Raw genomic sequence first — 17,856 nt, 5'->3', positions numbered from 1 at the left:
GAAAACCAAGGCCTCTGGCCGGCTGCCCAGGGTGTTTCAAGTCCCAGGCACAGAGGCAGGAGATGGGCATGCGACACGCACATGTGAAACAGACCAGGAAAAGCAAGCCAGCCGAGGCCTGGGTGGCCATGTCTGACCCAAAGGCTCCCGGACCTCAGCACAGCACTTAGTGGTCCCACACGTCAGCCAATTTCTTTCAGAAGATGACACCAATTATGTTTAAAAAGCACAGGCGTTGGGGGAAGGAGGCATTGGATCATCTTGCAGCTCCTATTCTGGCCCTCAGCTTTGTTTTGTTAATCCAGTTATCAAGTCAAGAAGGCCCTCACACGTGACGGATGAGCATGTCTGGATAGTAGTGTTTTAATTCAATAATTCATAATATTTAAGATATGTCAACAGATTGAAAATAGGAATGACGAATTGCTGGTTGTGGACTCGCTGCTAGTGATAGGGTGAGACTTTTTCATCCTAAGCACAAAATAAGTGCTTAGCAAAGGTGACTGGCAGACTTATTTACAACTCTTACCTGCTTACAGCCTAGTTTATGGGCAGATTGTTGGGTTTAAATGTTCTTCATATTTTCTCAATGGAATCCGGAAACACATGTATATAGAAGATAAAATGTAGGGTTTAAAAAGGGAACCGGAAGTCGAGTAGACTGCTGAGTGTTGTTTGTCAAGTGTTGCCTTCTGTGTTTGTTTTTATTTATGGTTACTTTAGTTCCTCCCTCCCACTCCTGTCAGCCACTATCGAGTTTCCTGGTTTCTTGTGTATTTTTCCAGAGAGATACAGAAACTAAATATAGACAGAGATAGAGAGATAGAGATACAGATATAGATACAGGCAGTTATATATATATTCATACGAGCGTGTGTGTATGAAAATTATAAAAGCAGCCTTCTTGTCCCCAGCCTCTAGTGTTGGGATAGCTTCCTGTGACCAACTTGAATTATCTTGGGACAGAGATGTGGAGAAGAACAGGACCATACCAAGCCTGAGAGGTTGGTGCAGATCCTGCCCCAGCTGCCCCCCACCCGTCCCCAGGAAGCCTGGCCATAGGACAGGGCCCAGTGTCTTGGGAAAGGTTCTTTCCCCTGACACATAAACAACAACCGCCTCAGACCAGTTCTGCTTGTGCCCATATCCCTTCCTCCCTTGTCACTCAAGGTCCTTGCCCTGCCGTTGTGCTCTCACTGGCCTGCATCGCCTCTTCCCACCCCTCCTGGACTCTCGTCACCAGAGTACAAACGTGCTGTCATTTCTCCCATCTTAATCTGCACTTGACCTCATACCCCAATCCAGCCACTGCACACGTCTCTGCTCTCTTTCAAGTCAAATTCCTTAAAAGATTGGGGTTTCCCTCTCCACCTCCTCTTCTCACATTCTCTTTTTCAAAGCCTCTATCTGTCTGTATTGATTTATGTCTGCTGTCTGTCAGGGTCTCAAGGAGCAGTGTTAAAATCTCTGTTATTGTGGATTTGTTGATGTCTTTTAATTCTCTCAGTTTTTGCTTCATGTATTGAAGCTACGTTATTAAGATTATTAATAGGACACAATTAGCATTATTATGTCTTCTTATGAATTGTTTTTTTTTCAGTATGCAGTATCTCTCTTTATCTCTGGAATGTTCTTTGTCCTGAAGTCTTCTTTGTCTGATATTAACGTAGCCTCCCCAGCTTTCTTTTGATTAGTTTCCATGGTACAGCTTTCCCCCAACCTGGTACCTTCCTCCTTTTGGTGTCCCTATATTTAATGAACAGCATGTAGTTGGGTCTCATTCTTGTATCCAATTGTATATATACTCTCTGTCTTTCCTTTGGAATGTTTATTAGTCCATTCATATTTAATGTAATTACTGGTGTGGTTGGGTTTCAGTCTACCATTTTTCTGTGTGTCTTCTATTTGTTCCAACTGCTCTTTGTTCCTTTGTTTTTTCCTTGCCTTTCTTATTTTGGATTGAGTATATTTTAGAATTACATTTTATGTCCTCTCAACTTTTTAAAAAAATAGACTTTATTTTTTAGAATAGTTTTAGGTCCACAGCAAAACTGAGTGAAAAGTAGAGTTCTCATATACCCCCTCCCCTCAGCGTGTCAGCCTCCCTCACTGTCAGCTCCCACACCAGAGTGGTACAGACGATGAACCTCCATTTTTTACACATCATTATCTTCTTGGCTTTTAAACATGCTTGGTTTTTTTTGAGCGTTGCTCTAGAGATTACAATATTCATCCTTAACTTATCACAGTCTACCTCGAATTAATATCATATCATTTCTCATATTATTGTAAGAACTTTGAACAGCATAATTTCATTTACACCTTTTCTTCTCTTTGTGTTGTTGTCATATGTTTTGTTTCTGCATATATTATAAACGCCACCAGACATGATTATTATTTTTCTTTGACTAGTCAATAGTCTTTTAAATAAATGTTTGTAAATACCCACATACTTACCATTTCTGATGCGCTGTATTCCTTCCTGCAGATATAGGATTCTATCTGGGATCATTTCTCTTTAGCCTAGAGAACATCATCAGTATTTGTTGTAGTGAAATTCTGCTGACAACAAATTATCTCGGTTTTAGTTTCCTGAAAATATCTTTCTTTATCTTGAGTGCTGAAGGATATTTTCACTGGATAAAGAATTCGAGGTTGGCAGTTTTCTTTCAGCACTTTGTAGGTGTCATTCTTATTACTTTTTGGTTTCCAATGTTTCTGCTAAGTCAGCCATGATTCTTATTGTTCTTTTGAATGTGATGTATTGTTTTTTTCTCTAGCTGATTTTTAAGACTGTTTATCTTTGGATTTTAGTAGTTTGACTGCGATGACCTAGGTATGGTATTTTTGTATTTATCCTCCTTTGGATGTACTAAGCATCGTGAATCTGGGTTGATAGGTGCCATTCATTTTGACCTCCTGTCTTTGAGTTTACAGATCCTTTTTTCTGCCATGTCCAATATGATAGATATTAAGTGCTTCCAAAGAATTCTTCATTTCAGATACTGTATTGTTTAGTTCAGGAATTTCCATTTAAAAATGTTTCATTTCTATGCCAAATTTCCCATTGGCACAAATGTTTTGTTCACCTTTTCCATTGAATCCTTTAATACATTTATATATTTTAGTCTTTGTCTACCATTTCCAACATATGGATTACATTGAGTTTACTGCTATTGACTTTTTTCTCTTGACTATGTGTCACATTTCCTGCTTCTTTACATGTCTAATAATGTTTTATTATATGCTAAGCATTTTGAATGTTACATTGTGGGGACTCTGGATTATGATATCATCCTCTAAAGAATACTGTTTTGTTTAGCTTTGCTTTTCTTCTGGTAAGCCGTTAAATAACTTGATCTTGTTGAGAATTGATTTTAGACTTTGTTAAGGAGAGTCTATTTCAGTTTTCCCACAGTTCTAGGGTGAAACCATTACTTCTAGCTTATGTACTTACTTCTACACAGTACCCTTTCTGGATTTTCAGTTGCATTCTCAGGGTTTTCACTGAGTTCTCTCCTCTCTAGATGCCTCAGAACCACAATATCACTTCAGCACTGAGACCTCTGAAATCTCTGTTCAGCCTCGGCTCCCAAGGAGGTGTATTGCTAGGCCTTGTGGAGTCTTGCCCTGTGCGTGTACACCTTAGGACTCAGCTACAGATCTGAAGGGAATACATACGCAAATTTTGGGTCTCCATCTCTGCCGATTCTTCTCTGTGGTTCCCTCTTCTTTGGTAATCTGCCCCACAGATTCCAGCGGTCTTAGCAGCCCTAAACTCCGAACTCTCTTTTATCCGCCAAGTGAGACTATACTCTCTGCTTGGAATTTGCTTCCTTGTGCCACCGTTTGAAAATTACCCCTAGGCAGAAAGTCAAGTTGAATGTGGAGTTCAGCCTTTGTGCTTCCCCTCTCTTGAGGATCATAGCTTTGCATTGGCTGTGGTTCAATGACATAATGATTGTTTCATATATTTTGTCCAGTATTACAGTTATTTGTGACAGGAACATAAGTCCAATACCAGCCACTCTGCCACAGATAGAACCAGAAATGTCTCCTATTCTTCTCTGAGCCCTTTTCAATTAAACTTTTATCCTCAAGACCTCCTTTTCAAGGTCATCAATGGCTTCTATTTTGTCAAGTCTAATCTTCGTTATAAGGCTTCATCTAACCTGAACAACCAGCAGCATTCTCCATTGTTGATGGCTCTCTTCTTCTTGAAACCCCCTTTTTTTTTTCCACTTGGCTTCCAGGAAAACCATTGTTTCTTGGTTTTCCTCCGACCTCACTGACAGCTCCTCATTAGTCTTCTTTGCTGGTTTCTCCTCATCGCCTTGGCCTCCAAATGCTGAAAAAACTCAGCGCTCACTGTCAGATCTTCTTTTCTCCAGCTATAATCTTCTTGGTTATCTCATTGAATCCCAAGGCTTTAAATACCATCTACATATTCACAATTCTCAAATTTATATCTGCAGCCTGGATCTCTGCCCTGAAACCCAGACTTGGAGCTCCAGCTGCCTTTTCAGCATCTCCACATGGCAGTCTTAAAAGCGCCCTAAACTTTAACATGTCTAAAACAGAACTCACAGGTTGGTTTGCTTGTTTGTTTGTTTTTCCCTTCGCAAGCCCCTCTCTACCTTGGTCTCATCCATCTTAATAAATAACTCCAATCTTCCAGTTGTTCAGGTCAATTTTGGAGCTGTCCTTGAAGCATCTCTTTAACTCAAACTCCACATCCAATCCACCAGAAAATCTTATGAATCTACTCACCATCGTCTGTCTCCTGGATTTTCGTAATCGCCTCCTGAACAGTGTCCTTGCCTCCACCCTTGCCCCCTGGACCAGCCGGGAGCACAGCAGGATGTAGATGGCACCCTCAGAGGACACGGCTGCAGAGAGGTTATCAAAGGGGTGATTACGAGGTAAGGGTGTGGTCAAGGGCACCAACAAGAGACCTCCTGTTATCACCCCCAGGACGAGTGAGAGCTATAGATGCTGGAAAGGGCCACCTGATGGGAGGAGCCATGACCTTTGGTGAAAAGGTCAGCTACTGTCAAACTACAGCCCGGCAGAGAGAGAGGCAAGGGACTCTGATCCCCTGCCACTGTCTCCCACAGGCTGAACCTAACTGGAAGCCAGAGGCTGGGAGTCCACTAATACAGTCCATGGAGGTTAGCCTCCCAGGGCAGAGAGGGGGGAGAGAAGAGGAGAGTGGATTTAGAAGGCAAATGAGGGCATATCCGTCAAATCCCACCTCCTCCCCACATACACACACACCTAGGGCCGTTCTCCAGGTAGCAGCCAGAGCGCTCTGTTCTCTCTAGCAAGCCAGCGAATAGCAGAGCCCCGAGCTGGATGGACCTGAGTCTGGCAGACTGTCAGTGGAGGTGGGCAGCCTGCTGACCAGGAATTCTCATCGTCATAAGCGAAAAGCAAACTTCTCTTGTGTTTGAGTTAACAAGCATTTGGGAGTCCATTTGTTACAGTTTAGCCCACAAGACGAGGGTCGCCAGAGTGGCGTCTCCACAGGGATGTTGGGAGAATGAAATAAGATATAATTTCTAAGGGCAATGTTGGCATATTGTAAATTCTCAAGCAATGATACCAATTATTATTATTTAACATTTGAAATGAATACATAATATGCTATCATTCATTTTTTTCTAGTGCCTCATTATAGGCTTTGGGGGATTTTTCCAGAGAATAGATATATTGTGGAGAGTATGTCTATAGATGGGAGGCGAGAATTACAGCTGCCCACCCCCGACCAAGAGGCTTCTGGTTACTGGGTCTCTAGACAGAGAACCCGGGAGAGAAGAAAGCTTGTTCTACCCTCTACTGAGTAAAGCACACCCCCCCCCACCCCCGGGATCACACGGATTCGCCAGTCTCCAGAGACAGCCTTAAGGGATCATACCTCCCAAAATCCACTCCCCTGGGTCCCCTCCCACATGGAATCGGGGCTGGCCCATGACTCACTGTAGGATGGAGCAGAAGTCACTCTGTGCCTGTCCCAGGTCAGTGTCTCAAAAAGGCCTGGCACCTTCTACTCCTGCACTTTTAGGAGTCCTAAGTCACGATCAGTAGTATGACAGCCCCAAGAGGGTAAGGTGAACCCATTTTAACATGTGGAGAAACTGAGGCTCAAGAAGTTAATCTGCCCAGAGTCCCACAGAGAGTAGAGATGGATCAGGAACTCCAACCCAGAGTTGTCTGGCTCCAAAGTCTATTCAGACGTTCCTGAGGCCCCAAGTTACGGGCTGGAATTTCCCTGTAAGGACTGTGGGAAGCCAATGACAGCCCTGGGTGCTGCCGAGGGAGAGAGCCAAGGCTTCATTTACAGAACACACTGCAAAGCCTGACGTGCTCCAGGTGGACGTCACTCTCATGGGCCTGTGGCCACAGAGTGAACTTGAGCTCTGAGCTGGTCCCTGCGCCTCGAGGGAAATGCTCAGGGGACTTGCAGTGTCTGGCCTCAGCCCCGCGATCCTCAGGTGTCAGTCCTGCCCCCAAGCCCATGCCCAGGACAGGACAGTTATGGGGGCCCCTGCTGCTTGGTCCCTAGTGCTGGGGAGGGGAGAGGTCAGAGCAGACACCCTTCCTGGCCTTGCCAGGCCTCCCTGGAGGGGAAGAAACCGGTCTCCGCTGGGAGGAGACTTCACCTCCCCGTGAACTCCCGAAGGCGGGAGGCCACTCCCCCACCGAGGTCAGAGAAAGTACCAGGGTGACAGCGAAGTTCCACATGGCCCTGCCTCGCTCTCTGCCATGTGTCCTCCAAAAGTGAGCTTCTGACACCTCTCCTGCCATCAGACAAGAGGAGGGCTGCCCAGGCAGGGCAGGGGCAGATGGGGCCCTGAGGTGGGCTAAACCGTGAGAGGGGTCCCCTAAACACTGACCCTGCCTTTCATCCCAGAGTCCCAGTGGCCAACCCTGGACCCAGCGGACTGTTTCTTCCCACCCCAAGGACTTTGCATGTGCTGTTCCCTTTGTTATAAAAAAACCTTTACCCCTTTGCCTGGTTACCTCCCAGTCAGCCTTCAGAGCTCACCTCCAATGTTACCTCCTCCGGGAAGACTTCCTTAACTGATACCCCTCCTTCCCCTCAGACCCCCAGTCAGAATAGGTCACGTCCTGGTGTCATAGGCTTCAGAGCTCTACCAGCCCTTCGTTCATAACTCAGACATGTTATATGTCACTCTCTATTTACCTGTGTGGTTATGTGGTTAATGATGGGCTATCTCTGTGCACCTGGGTGTCCCCAGCCCCTAGCAGACAGCCTGGCACATAGCAGGTGCTCAATAAATACTCACTGTCTAGATGACATCAACCAGTGTGTGTCTCCCTGTAAACAGTGGGCTCCATTAGGGCAGGGACATATCTATTTTGCTCACCATTATGTCCCCAAATTCAGCATTTTGCACTTAGAAGGCTCTCATTGGATGCTTGATGCATGCACGAATTTGCTGCAAAAGAAAAAATAAAGCAAGAACAACCACCACAAAATCAAGAAAACTGCCCTCATTTGGGAAAAGAGCCCCTCAGAATGTGGAGATTCTGAGTCCTTTCATTTCAAAAGAATTGTTCCACATGCTTCAATGAGCCAAGTCCTCTTGGACAGTTGAGGGACAGGGTGACCCTAATGCAAACCAGGACAGCTCTGGGGAAGGAGCAGCTGTCAAAAACCACAAATTTCCCAACATTCTAAATGTTGTGACCAAAGGAAAATGTCAGGAAACCTGAGCTAAAGGCAGAGTGGCTACCATATATAAAGAGCTCATAAAAACAAACAAGAAAAAAAAAATCAAGAGTCCAATATATGTGAGCAAAGAACATGAAAAGATCATTGACATACAAAGAAACTGGAGTACAACAGTTGGCATTCATTGAGCGTTTATCCCATGACAAGCACTGCATTAAGAGTTTTACATCTCATTTAATTGTCACAGAAAGTACAGCAAGAAAATCCAACCCACAAATGTGAAGTTTGGCGACTGTGACATGTTCCTAATTTTTTTCTGTAGTACCTATAAAATGCTGTAACCCTTTTGCTTGTCCCAAGAAAACTCTTCCATTGCTGTCTTCATTAAATCTCTCCAACTAAGGAGGTTTCTGCAGCACGTCACCCATCCATTCAGGTATGAATGGCTGGAAAATATGTACATATTCACAACCCAGATAACTGTGTCTGGAATAAAATTAATTTATTTCTGAGTTGTCTGGATTCTCCAGATAATGGAGTTACTACTGTATATTTAAGCTACTCTTAAAAGACTCATATAGGGCAGTTCTGAGAAATACTGGAAATACGAACATAGACTGTTTGCTTTCAGGGCAAAGACCAGGTTTTAATTTTGGTGCTCTGAAAGCACTGCCCTTGGCTACAGCTCCTATAAAAATGCAAATACAAAGACAATGATGAGCTGAGTTGGAAAAAAAAAAAGGATCACAGTGACGCCAAGAGGAGGTGGTATCCTCCCGTTTATGTCTGACAGTCTGGGGCTGAAGGTTAATGAACCGGCCAAACTCACCTGCTCGGAACCACCACTAGGGGAAAGGTTTACCCTCACTAATAATCAAAGAAGAGCAGCCTACAGCAGCACCAAGAGACTATTTTATATTTACTACCGTGTTTCCCTGAAAATAAGACCAGGTGTTATATTAATTTTTGCTCCAAAAAATGCATTAGGGCATATTTTCAGGGGATGTCTTATTTTTTCATGTACAACAATCTACGTTTATTCAAATACAGTCATGTCTTCTTCTGGAAAATGGTCATAACGTACTAAATGCGTCCGTCTGGCTGACGATTTTAACTGGGGCTTATTTTGGGGGTAAGTCTTATTTTCGGGGAAACACAGTATGTTAGCAAAAAAGAAAAAAGAAAAGAAAAATGTTTTTAAGGCCACACCCAGCATTGGCAAGCGTGCAGAGAAATTCGGATCCTTACTCTGCTGCCGATGGCACTACACAGTGATGTTGCCTTTGGAAAGGAAACGAGATGACGCCCAGAAAAGAAGCCATAAAACTATTTATGTTCTTGGTCTCTGTAACCCTCTATTAGAATTCATCCCACAGAAAAGGTTTAAAAGACACAAAAGCCACAGCTGCTAAAGTACATACGATTGTGCTGTTGTCAATGGCCAAAATAACAAACAAAAAAAAACGGACACATCCCTGTACAGCCATTAGGGAAAGAACTGTCTGAAAATACGGGACAGCCTCGTGAAGGAATAGTATAAAGCCATTAAAATGACTTTTCAAGGGTGAATTTTAAAGATTATGTGGAAATACAGAAAACCTCTATTAGAGTGTTAAGTAAAACTGTATATTGTAAACATAAGTTAAAAAAAAACCACACAAAACTGCAGCTCCGTACGAATTTGTGCTGAGCTGGGTCCCAAGGACCATCTGCAGGCAGGAAGGTAGCGTTAGCTCGGGCAGTTGGTGAATGCCCAATATCCTTTTCTTTCCTTACGGTTTTTTTTCTTTCGTTTTTCTCTTTCTTGTCACGACACCATCTTTTGAATAATACTAAATAAATATTTTAAAACAATGAGCCCATGGACAGACCATCTGCTCTGGGAAGCCCCTGGCCGGGGAACTGTGGGAAAGACAGGAAGCAGAAAGGTCACCGAGCCCCAGGGAAATCCCACTGTGTGACAGCCCGGCATTAAGGAACCTGTTTCTTTGGGGGGCAGGATGCTGGTGACCCGCAATGACCCATTCTTAAAGCAGTCAGCTCTCTGCGAAGGATCGCGTAAGTTCATCCCCCCATTCATTCATTCATTCATTCACTCGTTCCACACATCAGAGCGGGTTCTTCTGTGACAGATTCAGCTGTCCTGGGATGGGGGTGGGAGCTCAGGGAAGGCCCGAGGCAGTGAGACAGCCACTGAGAACTGCATGTGTTTTAACATTATTTCAATTTTTAAAAATAATGAGTATGTATTATTTTTCTAATCAGGAAACACAGAGCTAGTTTTATGTTAGGAGACGAAAAAAGGGTGACGGTTTGTGGACCCCAAGAAGAGTCTCTGAGATCAGGGGTGTCTTTGGAGGAGAGTCAGGTTCCCATCCCTCCCCTCCTGGGCCCACGCTCTCTGTCTCCGTGGCTCCAGTCTGGGATTATGGGGTGAGGCCCACAGGGTCCACCCCAGCACCTTCCTGTCCGCTGGCTGCCAGGCTCCTGACGCGTAGAAGGACGGGGCGGTAGGAAATGACTCTTATCTGTGCGGCAGAGTCCCTCTTAGGAGTGCAACTCGAGGGACCAGCATCTCCACATTATTTGGCCTGAAATGAGATACATTTGTTGAATGGGAAAGACAGCTCTGGGTCCAGCGAAGGAGCAGGCCGCTTCTCAGAGTCCACAGTCTCGAGCGACAGACGTTGGAGGTGACACAGCATGAGAGACACTCCAGCCCCCCTTTCTACAGACACCTCAGGCCTCTGGGCACCGTGTGCATGATGGCAGGGCCCAAAGCCGTCCAGTTTTTGTTTCTTGCATGGGGTGCGGGCTGTGTTCACATGTCTATGGCGATAAGAACGGGGGCCACATGCCCACACGCTCCTGCCAAGCTGCAAGCTCAGTTCTACCCCCTGCACCCCACTCTCCGGAGGAATGCATAGTCCCCAGGAAGCTGCATTCTTTTACTCTTCCTCAGTCCTTGGGAAGCATTGAGTTCCTTCCCATTTTACAGAAATCTAAACTGAGGCTCCGAGGATGAAGTCAGGTGCCCAAGTCACCCAGACGGCAAGTAAAAGAGCCGAGGCTCCATCTAGGTCACCCACTTCCACCGGGCTCATCGATTCTTAGCCCCCCATGGTGGGGAGGGCCAGGTGGTGTCCCTGTCAGGGAGGTGGGGGTGCCTCAAGCTGACAAGAGGACAATCTACCAGGACAGCCAAGGACATGTCTAAGGTCATGACCTTGGCCTGGCCTCTGACGCTGCCCATCAGCCCTGGGCTCCGGGCCCGCCCAGCTCCCCACCTCACCCCACACTACTCCCCTTACAAGATTGTCCCCTTCTTATCATTCTGACTTCAGCTCAGATGTCACCTCCTCCTCAGCCCTTCACTGACCACCCCAGTCATGGTCTGATATTTGCCGTTGTGGTTGGTCTGTGTATCTGCCTGTCCATCTCTCTCACCTGCCATCCTCCCACACTATAGGCTCTGCTCTGTGATCGTGGCACCTAGCCTGGCTCACTCTCTCTGTGTCCCTGGCAGTGCTCAGGACCAAGCAGGCATGAGTCTCAACGTGCCCATGGAGTGAACACCAGGTGACTTCCAGCCCCCACTCCAGGGTGTCCTGCGTGTCCTGATGGGATCGCCTGCCCTTCCCCTCCTGGCCAGCTCACCCGTACTTTCCGTCACGCATTTACTCCGAGCACCATCTGTGTATCCAGGCTGGGCAGCCACCAGTGAATGTGACAGTGGGAGGACACGGCCAAGTAACTGGGTCTCAGGACCTCCTCCAGCTCTTCTGCAGACCCGCTTCCTGGTGATTGTCCCTGGGTTCGGACTGGCCCCCATGCCCTCCTCTGGCACACTCCTTGTCGCCTGATGGCCGATGAAGCCCTCCTATCCAGGGGGCCAGCCTCAGAGAGGGCTCTGGTGACCCAGGGGCAAGCCTGTTTGTGGCAGGGAGCCTCGGGCAATGGCCTGTGCTTGGGTCACCCCTTGAGCCCACTTTGCCGTAGAGAGGGCCTTTGCCTTTGCTCCCTGAGGGTGGAGCTGGTTCCCCAAAGGGTTACTCAGGCCAGAAACAAGCAGAGAAGGAGAGTTGGGTAGAAGGTTCTGCTGGAGAACCTGCCTAAGCCCTTAGGGCTCATTTCAGATAGACAAGCATCCCTCGCCCCGGTGGCCCTGTCAAAGTCAGGTGCTGGGTCTGATAGAATCGTGTGCCCCACTCGGGGTGAGGGTGTTGGGTGAGGAGAGGAAGAAGAATGGGGTAGTTGCCGTCCTGTCCAAGTTTGAACTTCAGGCTGGATGAAATCCCCAAGTTTCTAAATGAGACTCTGACCTGAGAGCCTGTCCTGGGTGCTCTAGCCTCAGCCTGTCACCTGGGGTGGCAGTGGCGGTACTTGGGGAAAGAGGCAGGTGACAACCCCCCCGAGAGGTGACAGCCACATGCGGGAGCTGCCGCCACCTGAGAGTGGGCGAGGAGCAGGTTAGCTGGGTGAAAAGTTCACTGCGAGGGGAGCTGTCTGTTTCCCTCGCCTAATTTATCCACTATTTGGCTAACCTTGCTCTGAACCCAGGCCCGGAGACCCCTTTCCTCTCTCCCCCGCCTCCCCACTGGGCTTCCGAGCCGCCACCACCAGACCTCCCGCCCCGTGCTGAGAGGAGGGGGACACACTGGCCTTGAAGAGGCCTCCGGCCTGCGGGCCGCCCCGAGGGAGAGGCTGGCTGCCCAGCCAGCCAGTAATTTATGACCTGGACCTTCCCGTCCTTAGTAACCAAAATAAAGTCCTGTTGCTGGCGAGGTCCAGGCCCCCAAACAGCAGACATGGACCGAGCAGGCGCTAAGAAGGTACTCCACCCCGCAGGCCTCCGCCAAGCACACAACTGCTCCCAAGACAGTGACCTTTCCTTCGGGGGCCATCTGTCATCCTGGCCTGGGGCAGGAGATGAACGTATGGACCAGCGGTCTTGGAAGAGGGGCTGGCCTCCTTCCCTTGTCCTGGGGTGGCTGCTGGCCCCGGTTCCGTCTGTTCTGGACTCTCCAGGGCCGATCACACAGACCCCTCATTTTAGCCTCCTTTTTCTGACATATGCCCTGGGGATGTGGAAGGAAGGAACAGAGGGAGATAGGTGGGGGGAAGGAAGGGCGGGGAGGGATGGGGGCGGAGGGGAGAGGACAGCTATCACAACAGTGACAGCCACCCCGCGCTGTGCAAAGCACTTGACACACGTGATCTGCCATAATCCACGCAGCAGCCCCACTTTATGGCTGAAAGAGGGGGCTGGCGTGGGCCGAGTCACCCTCCTTAGGTCTGCTAGTTGTCGATGACAGAACAAGGGTTCTAACCCAGGTCGCTCTGACCCCAAAGCCAGCACTCTCAGCCGCTGCACTCACTTTCCTGTTCTCAACTTTTCATTCCTTAAAATCCCCTCTCAGAACTATAAGAGTAACCCGCGTTACATGACCAGTGAAAACACAAAGATGCATAAAGAATGAGTTGCCCCATCCCGCCCTCCCCCAGATCTCAAGTGACTTTCCTCCACTTTCTCTGTACACACGAATGCACACAGGCCCGGCATGTGTGGGTGCGTGTGTGCATGTGGGAATCCCTCGTTTGTACAATAACAGATCCTACTGTGTGCGTCCCTCGGCAGCTGCTCACTGAGCACAGCACGGGGCAGCCCCAGGCCTGTTGGTCCCAGCTCTGGCCATCCCGCAAATCACCCACTTCTTTACATCTGCCCCCTACTGCTCTGGGCCACCTCCCTCTCCCCGCTTCCACCTGTGTCCCCCCAACTCAGTTCTGTCTGGATCTGGAATGACTTTTCAAAAATGCAAGTCCGATCATGTCACTGCCCCTGGGAGAAGGTCCCAGATCTTTGCCAGAGCCTCCTCGTGTCCTCTATGCTTTGTCCTCACCGACTCTCCAGAGCATGGTGGCTCCTCTCCCTACACCACTTACTCCAGCTGCTCCAGCCTTCTTCATTGCCTGAAACACTCCCTGAGCTGGGCCTTCTCTCTGCTCCTCCTGGGGAACACTCGCCGGGGTCGAAGCTACACATCACCCTCTGGAGGGCCATCCCACCTTCACCTCACACCCATCACAGCTCATACATCATCACGTGACTTGGGCCCCTTCCCTGATGAGCTGAAAACTCAGGGAGGACGTGCTCTGCCTGTCAAGTGCATTGCCACACACCGCGCCTGACCACAGTGGGCCTTTCACAACAATTTGTTGGAAATTGAGTGACACCCAATGAGCAAGGTACACCCTGCCCCCATTCTAATCTTTCCTGAATCCATGCACACCAGAATCACTGTCCTTGGCACTACTGGCCCCAGATGGCCTCGTGCACCCCTGGACAGGAAGTCCTGCTGCCACTCAGGGACAAGAGGCTTCTTTAAGTGGTGGTGCAAAGGGGCAGAGGCAGAGCGCGATGGAGTGGACCCCAGGAGATTTCCCTCCCTACCTCAGGGCAGCCCCATGAGGCACTGCCAGATAGGACTGGTCGACTGCCAAGCACTGTGCCAGCCAGCTGCCCCCCGGGTACCCACTGATTGCTAGTCAGGAGGGGCCAGGAGTCAGGAGGAGGGCCGCCAACTGCCTCTCACCACACTTGCCAACTGTCAGTCAGGAGAGGCCAAAGTCCCATTCTGGGAACGTAGGACTGCCCGGCCAGCTGTCATTCTGAAAGGCCCCGGGGAAGTCAGGAAGTCCACCACTGGTCATTCTGGTCACACCTGATTTTGCTACCCAGATTCTTTTCCCCTCTCCCAGCTAGGGCACCCTACTGGACTTCTGGGGAACAACCCTTCTACAACTCTCAGTCCATATGTTTCAGTGGGTTCAATTTCCTCCCAGGCTAGTCACTGTGATTGGTTCACATGTGAACATGTGACTCAAATCAAGCCAATCAGAACTAACTCCGGATGACTATGAAGAAACAGTTTTTTTGTTTGTTTGGTTGGTTGGTTGGGGTTTTTTTTTTTTGCTGCTGCCCTTGAACCTGGGAGGGTGTGAGGCTGGAGCTGAGCAGCCAGTTTGCCTTCCCTGGAATAAGATGTCTGAGAGTGAAGCCAGTCCAGAGGATGTGGAACTGAAGGACAGAGATAGAGAAACTGGTCCTGAACCAGGTCCTGGAAACACTGTGTGAACTCCTGGATCTAGCCATACCTGAAAGCAATTAGCATTGAGCTTTCTAGTATGTGTACTAATAACTCCTTCCTTTTGCCTAAGCAAAAATTGTTGTGGGTGGGACCAGGAGTCACTCAGGGAGTATGCCACGGTCCCATGGGGGGGCCATCTGCTAGTCAGGGCACCAGGCCTTGTCTGAGGCTCAGGGTGGTTCCAGAGGAGCCCTGACTGAAAGCCATAGACAAAGAGGCTCCATATTTGTTTTCCTGCTCCTGGCTACTGAGATGTAGGCGTACAATCATGACTCCACCAATCACCAGCTTCCCCCAGCCTTTGAGCAAACAACTGATGCAGAGAAGTGGGGCGGGGTCCTCTTCCGTGGTGGTAGCAGCAGGGTCAGACTGTCCTGTGACAGGATTGGGAGGCTGTGGTCCGACTGCATTGTTCAGCCTCTGCCCAGTTTTCAAGCCTGGCTTTTTGGTCTGCCAGGCCACTCTGAGCTCCCAACATCCATTCCAGAACCTCTGCAGGCAGAGTCTGTGTCTGTCGCTGGGGACCTGGACAAAGAAACCACCAACGCTTTGCGCCCTCAGGGAGGTCTGAGGACTAGGGGGAGCTGGGGACAACACGGGAAGGAAGCTCCTAGCTCGGGGACTGGCGGGACTGCTTCACCACCGTTCACTCCCCCAGCAGGCACCCTGTGAGTTAAGTGTCCCTCAAGGCACCTGGCAGAGTACTAGGAACTCTTTTTGTTTTTCAAGATCTTTATTTTTTTTTATTGGGGAACAGGACTTTATTGGGGAACAGTGTGTACTTCCAGGACTTTTTCCAAGTGAAGTTGTTGTCCTTTCAGTCTTAGTTGTGGAGGGCACAGCTCAGCTCCAGGTCCAGTTGCCGTTGCTAGTTTCAGGGGACGCAGCCCAGTGCCCTTGCAGGAGTCGAACCGGCAACCTTGTGGTTGAGAGGATGCGCTCCAACCAACTGATCCATCTGGGAGCTCAGCGGCAGCTCAGCTCAAGGTGCCATGTTCAATCTTAGTTGTAGGGAGTGGAACCCACCATCCCTTGTGGGAGTGGAGGAATTGAACCTGCAGCCTTGTGTTTGAGAGCCCACTGGCCCATGTGGGAATTGAACCAGCAGCCTTTGGCGTTAGGAGCATGGAGCTCTAACCGCCTGAGTCACCGGGCCGGCCCTAGGAACTTTTTAGGGGTTGAAAATTGGCTAGGGGGAGCAATCTGCCATGAGTACCAGCTTTGTGCCCAGCCCTGGTGGCCGGAGAGAGAGAGAGAGAGAGAGAGAGAGAGAGAGAGAGAGAGAGAGAGAGAATCTGTGCACATGTGTGTCTGAGGATGTGTTGGGGCACTGGAGAAGTGGACACAGCTCACTCTCAGGCCCACAGCCAAAGGGGCAGAGCAGATCCCAACGAGCTCTGAAAGAAGACCCACCTTGAACATGTTGCCTGAGGCTGGCGGCCTTGGCCTACCTGCAACCAGGAGCAAGCAGTGGGCCAAGACTTCCTGGAATCTGGCAACGCCATGGACATGGAGGGGCCAGGAAGCGGCCTGGGTGCATAGCCAGAGCCATATTGATGAATAATGACAAGTATTATACACCACACTCTTTACATACTCAGCTTCTTATTCAAGAGACCATGAAACCGGGCAGGCCCGGTGGCTCAGGCGGTTAGAGCTCCACGCCCCTAACTCCGAAGGCTGCCGGTTCGATTCCCACATGGGCCAGTGGGCTCTCAACCACAAGGTTGCTGGTTCAACTCCTCGAGTCCCGCAAGGGATGGTGGGCTCCGCCCCCTGCAACTAAGATTGAACACGGCACCTTGAGCTGAGCTGCCGCTGAGCTCCCGGATGGCTCAGTTGGTTGGAGCGTGTCCTCTCAACCATAAGGTTGCCGGTTCGACTCCCGCAAGGGATGGTGGGCTGTGCCCCCTGCAACTAGAAAATGGCAACTGGACCTGGAGCTGAGCTGCGCCCGACACAACTAAGAATGAAAGGACAACAACTTGACTTGGAAAAAAAAAAAAGGCCTGGAAGTACACACTGTTCCGCAATAAAGTCCTGTTCCCCTTCCCCAATAAAAAAAAAAAATAAAAAAAAAAATAAAAAAAAAAAAAAAAAAAAAAGAGACCATGAAACCCAGGAGTTAAGCACAAGGGCTTTGCAACTAGACTCTGGGATTCAAATCCCGGTTCTGCCCGTTGCTGGCTGTGTAGTGAGCCCTGGGCAGGTGACTCCGTCTCTCACTGTCTCTGTTTCCTGTACAGTGTTGGGGGGTTTCAATTATTAAATACATACGAAGCACTGAGGATGTGTCATGTACCAAGTATACAACCATTAACTTACAACTTTTATAATAAAAGAAATGTAACATAATATAAATCTATTAATGTATCAATACCAAGCCCACATGCATTAATTTATGTGTATTACTCCCTTGATTTTCCCAAACAGCTCCACGGAGGCCAGGGCTGTGGATCGCATCCCGCAGATGAGGAAACAGGCTCAGGGAGGTTAAGTGACCTGCTCAAGGCCTCACAGAGCCAGAGTTTGGAATCTCAAGCAGATACAGCTCCAAAGAACAGCCTCTCCCCTCCTCTGCACGCTGCACGGCTCCCAGCTGGACTGGCCAAGTTGGTTCCTCCAAGCCATCAGCTGGCCCTCAGCCAGAGGGCACCTGGCATGGCTGAGAAGGTGCAGGCCCGGCCAGAACTCCCAACAAGAAGCCCACTGCTACAGGAATCCGTCGTGACACTTGGGGGACATTTTGCCTCATCTCACTCTCAACATGCCAAGACTGGAAGTTATGCCCACAGCCAGGCACTGCTCATGGTCCCAGTGTGACCTCTCCAAGCAGGATCCAGTTACATCGCAGCAGCAGCTAAGGAACAAACACAGCTTGTGTCTTCCTCCAAGTGCTTATTTCCTTTGTCTTGTGAACATTGAAAAATGAAAGGAATGATAAGGATTTAGGGGGCGGGGGAGAGGCAGGCCGGAAAATTCTGCAATGTTGGCTTAACTCACCAA

At 48.9% G+C, this 17,856-nt stretch overlaps 1 long non-coding RNA gene across 1 annotated transcript; it reads left to right on the top strand.

Annotated features, from left to right (window-relative positions):
• Positions 1–440: 440 nt before the first annotated feature.
• LOC141572045 (uncharacterized) lies at positions 441–6,092 on the top strand. The gene is made up of 3 exons (XR_012497055.1): positions 441–1,004; positions 4,476–4,589; positions 4,679–6,092. It is a non-coding gene; the product is annotated as an uncharacterized LOC141572045 (long non-coding RNA).
• Positions 6,093–17,856: the final 11,764 nt, after the last annotated feature.

This window comes from Rhinolophus sinicus, linkage group LG06, assembly GCF_036562045.2.
Source record: "Rhinolophus sinicus isolate RSC01 linkage group LG06, ASM3656204v1, whole genome shotgun sequence".
NCBI lineage: Eukaryota > Metazoa > Chordata > Mammalia > Chiroptera > Rhinolophidae > Rhinolophus > Rhinolophus sinicus.
This window is presented reverse-complemented; position numbering and strand designations above follow the sequence as displayed.